The sequence below is a fragment of the Rhododendron vialii genome, chromosome 11a, assembly GCF_030253575.1.
Source record: "Rhododendron vialii isolate Sample 1 chromosome 11a, ASM3025357v1".
Taxonomy (NCBI): domain Eukaryota; kingdom Viridiplantae; phylum Streptophyta; class Magnoliopsida; order Ericales; family Ericaceae; genus Rhododendron; species Rhododendron vialii.
This window is the reverse complement of record NC_080567.1, coordinates 2,717,865-2,722,868: the sequence shown is the minus strand read 5'-3', so window position 1 is coordinate 2,722,868 and position 5,004 is coordinate 2,717,865. Positions and strand designations below refer to the sequence as shown.

At 41.7% G+C, this 5,004-nt stretch overlaps 1 long non-coding RNA gene across 1 annotated transcript; it reads right to left on the bottom strand.

Moving 5' to 3' along the window:
* Window positions 1–1,494: 1,494 nt before the first annotated feature.
* On the bottom strand, window positions 1,495–3,362 carry LOC131308132 (uncharacterized). Its single transcript, XR_009194325.1, has 3 exons — window positions 3,293–3,362; window positions 2,162–2,224; window positions 1,495–1,809 (listed from the first exon to the last, which is right to left on the bottom strand). It is a non-coding gene; the product is annotated as an uncharacterized LOC131308132 (long non-coding RNA).
* Window positions 3,363–5,004: the final 1,642 nt, after the last annotated feature.

Genomic DNA, 5,004 nt, shown 5'->3' with positions numbered 1-5,004 from the left:
CTCAAATACACTCTTCGGTCTTTGCCAATTCATTACAGACTCTATCTTCCCCGGATCAACAAACACCCCATCCTTCGACATAACGTGGCCCAAAAACTTGACTTCAGATAACCAAAACTCGCACTTACTAAGTTTGGCATACAAACGGTATTCTGGCAAGAGTTCAAGAACGATAGAAAGATGGGTTTGATGTTCCTCCTCCAAAGGCGAATAGATAAGGATATCGTCCACGAAAACGACCACGAAACGATCAAGATAGGCACGAAAAATACGGTTCATTAAATCCATGAAAGCTGCCGATGCGTTCATCAATCCAAAAGGCATAACAACAAATTCGTAGTGGCCATAACATGTACGAAAGGCGGTTTTTTGAATGTCTTCCCTCCGAACCCTCAATTGATGGTAACCGGACCTCAAATCGATCTTAGAGAAAAAAGTTGCACCTCGTAGTTGGTCAAATAAATCGTCGATTCTAGGCATTGGGTACTTATTCTTAACGGTGACATGGTTCAACTTATGATAATTGATACATAGACGAAGTGACCCGTCTTTCTTCTGAGCAAATAATGCCGGTGCTCCCCATGGTGACGTACTCGGATGGATAAACCCTAAGCTCTCCAATTCTTGTAGTTGAGTCTTCAATTCTCGCAACTCGGCGAGCACGAAACGATATGGAGGTACAGAAATAGGAGCAGTGCCAGGAAGTAAATCGATGGTGAACTCAATCTCTCTCTCGAGTGGCAAACTAGGTAACTCCTTCGGAAATATGTCCGAAAAATCACAAACAACAAGGGGCAACTCCCTGCGTGCGGACACATCCTCATCTAAGGCCAAGCTTGCTAATGAGGCATACATCGACTCCTGCTCCTGAGACCCACACAAATACGGCTCTAACGGTTCCTGACGCTCCCTGAAGAATTTAAAACTAGAATCCCCAGGTGGACAAATACGAACAAGACGCTTGAAGCAATCTATGGTAGCATGAAATGTAGATAGCCAATCCATTCCCAAAATAAGATCGAACCCTAACATGTTCAACACGATGAAGTCAAAGGTAAAATGGCGATCTCGAATAATAAGCTCACAATCCCGGTAGATACGATCTAATTGCAACCTACCTCCTATAGGTGTCTCAACGAATAACGGAGGACTAATATTTTCGATCTCCAATTCCAAAGCACAAGCAAAAGATGCAGCAATGAATGAATGTGATGCTCCAGAATCAAAGAGTACTCTAGCAAAGGAGTTAAACAATAGAAATGTACCCCTCACAACCGAAGTCTCTGGGGTCTGAGAAGTAACAGGAGGTGGTCGAGGCGGAATAGCATATGTGATAACAAAAGCCCTTCCCTGCGTCATCTGACTCTGAATGTGTCCTCCCCACTGACCAGAACCCTGAGTAGGTGCCGAAGAACTCGCTCCTCTCTCAACCTGAGATCCTTGGGCTGATGTGGTCTGACGGAAGTGAGGTTGCTGCTGTCACACCCCACCCCGGCCAGCACTCAAATGAGCCTAAACCGACGTGAGGGTGCAACATCAACCACCAACCCATTTCTATAACTCAAGTTCTAGCAACTAAATTAACCAACAACCATTTTATTGATAACGCAAAACTTAAACGTTCTTACAAACACAGCGGAAGTCTTAAGAAAGCATTAAACTATACAATAAACCAGATATAAACATAGGCTGCACTACATCCCTATCTACAAAATTTCGCCAAACTAGTCCAGCCTTCCCGACATGCTACCCTAAGCGAGCGTACAACCCCACAACGATCAGTAGTGGATATCTACAACGCCTGCAAAACTGGATTCCAAAATGGAATCCAGGAGTGTTTATGAGACATGGATGCAATTCCATATTAAAGGTACAGCTAAAAGATATATCTCAACCAGTCAAATAGTGAACCAAGCAATTAAAAGCAACACCGGGCACACAGCCAATAATTTAAGGCATAAAGCCTTTTGGCATTAAGCCAATCACCGGGCACACAGCCAATAGTTTAAGGCATAAAGCCATATGTCATAAAGCCAATCACCGGGCACACAGCCAATAACTTAGGCATAAAAGCCTTTTGGCATAAAGCCAATCACCGGGCACTAAGCCAACAATCATGTTCAATTCAATATAGGAAAACATCTATGAATCAAACACTCACCTTGTACTCCAAAAGAAAGAACACCTTATGATTTCGGTGCTCCTTGATTCACCGATTCGTCACCTATCCACAAGCCAAACATTTTAGTATAGAAATACTTGAAAGGCTTTAACAAATGCATTAATAATGTTCTGCATCAATTCCACTATTTAACAAATGCCGAACAAAAGTAAATCCACCAATTCGTACCCAAAACCAAGAATTTCACAAATTCACACATTATCCAACAGAACCACTGATCGATTCCTGACTATAGTATTCTATAGGTTTAGAGTTAGATTCCAACACTATAACCATTAGAAAGTACACTCTCAGAACATCAATCTCAATATAAAATTTGTCCTAAACGGAGTCCGAATGACCAAGATACGCTCAAATAAATTTACACATCTAAAACAGAAAACACAGTTCCAGCAGAACAGTCTGCGATCGAATGCTCATTACAAATCACACACTCAATCTTTTCCAATACTTCCAATGCCAAAACAACACCAAATGATCAAGGTTTAAGACTCATGAGAACTCATAGTCATTAAGCATATTTAACTATGACAAAATTGATGAACAGCACAGCTCCAAAAACTGCCCAGAATTCCAGAATCACCAAAACCTGAACTTTAATTCAAAAACTGCTATAATCTAGAAAGAACCACGACACAAACCATACATATTCAGAAAGATATACGAGTCTAGTTTCGGAATCAAGAAACGGTGCGTAAAACCGATACCCGAGCAAGAAGTTATGCCCGTTTTTCCAACACGTGTCTGTGCTGTCTGCACAGACGCGAATCAGACACCAGTTCAGTCCACGAATTTTGTAGGCCAAACCGCTTCGAGTTATTTTTTGAAAATTTAACACGATGCAATAGACTCACAGATGAACCTTCAGGAGTTTTTTCAAGAATTTAGAAGATTTTTATGTACCTTGAATAAATTCGTCAAAAACAGGACAGTTTCAACTTGGTTCAACACAGTTATGCATATTCATAATAGACCACGAATTTTTCTGAAATTAAACCCAATTCCAACCTCAAAACCCTCTCTCGTGACTTCAATTCAGAGCTAGCAATATGCCAAGTATGAAATTGAACAATAAAATCATAGATTTAAGTATAGGAAAGCATGAATTACCAAATAAGGTCTTCAATTCAAGTTCTAATCCTAATTCCCTCTTCCTTCTTCTCCTTCTTCTCCCTCCACCGTTGCTCTCTCTCTCTCTCTCGAACGACCTACACTTCCTTTCCTCGGTAGCCACCAACTCCGGTGCAAAACGGGACAAAGATTGAAATTTTAAAGCATATTCCGACACGGTCATATTTCCTTGTTCTAACTTTTTGAACTCATCCTTCAATTGATCACGTCTAGTTTCCGGAAAATATTGCTCCTCGAAGAGCACTTCAAACTCGGCCCAAGTTAAGTTCTCCACATCCAGCTCATTTGCTTGACCCGCGGTCCTTGCCGCTCTCCTCGCATCCTTTCTCGATTCTAAAACTGACTCCCACCATTCATTTGCTTCCCCGGTAAGTTGAACGGCCACAATATTGACTCGCAAGTCATCCTCAGTGATCCCAAGAGCCCTAAAAAGTTTTCGGATTTGGGCTAGCCAATGATTGGCTACAAGCGAGTCACTGCTCGACCCATCAAACGTTGGTGGATTCCTACGACTAAATTCCCTCATTGCCGACAAGGCGCGACTGTCTAGACCTTCCCTAGGAGCTGGGTTTAAAAGGTTTGTGGCCGCAAGAGCCGCAACAAAATCCCTAGCAAAGGGATTTTGAACGATCGGTACTTCCTCTCCTCGACCACGTCCGGGCCCTTCCCCCAGATTCCCATTCGGATTTTCCCCTAGCTTGCTAACCTCATCCTCCACTGGCGCCTCTCGGCCACGACCACGGCCACAGTCGTTGGCACGACCACGACCACCCCAACTTTCGCCCTCACCTGCTCTAGCAAGCATTCTCGGAGGCATCTTACTACAAGTTATAAGAAAATAAAGGTCCATCAATAACAACATCATTTAATGAGGTCTAAGCCCCGAACTATCCCAATTCGGTTCAAAGCAACTTTAAGCCACTCTACTATATTGAAATGTAAGGCCACATATGCCGAGTAATGTCAATCCACACAAGCACACGTATGACATGCAAGGAGACGTGACATTTTGAACCCATGAGACTAGAAGTCTCCCCACGGTCTCAAAGTATTCAAACCTAGATGCTCTGATAACAATTTGTCACACCCTCGATTTTCAACATAAAATTAATATACCATTTCGATAAAAGATCCTCGCATATGATAAATAATACCCAAAATAATTTACGACCTGTTTAATTTATAAATCAAGTCCCCAAGTTTAGAGAATTACAACCTTGGCACCACGGCCCAAATTAACTTAAACACAAGTACGAGTGTTTAGAATATTACAAACTTTGGTCAAAAGACAATTCAAAAGTAAATTAGTTACAAAGTCATCTTTAACCAAAAATAAGTCTATTACAAAGATGAGTGAGTAACTAAATCAAATTAGCTTCCAAAAATCTTCATGTCCAAGCACACCGTAGCATGCAATCTATTGCCCGGCATTAAGACCTGAAAAGAAGGATTTTGTTGAGCTACACTAGCCTAGTAGTAAAATCTCTACAGAATCTATATGTAAATGAGATGATAAACATGAATACCGAGAATCAAGCTAAATGGCCAATCCAATATAGCACAAGCCAACACCATGTACAAGTATTAAATACTCTCGCATACACCTACACATGCACACACTTCTTCCAACAAATTTCCACCCCTTGCGACTTTGTGTTTTCACCCCTTGCATCACAACAAACTCCACCCCT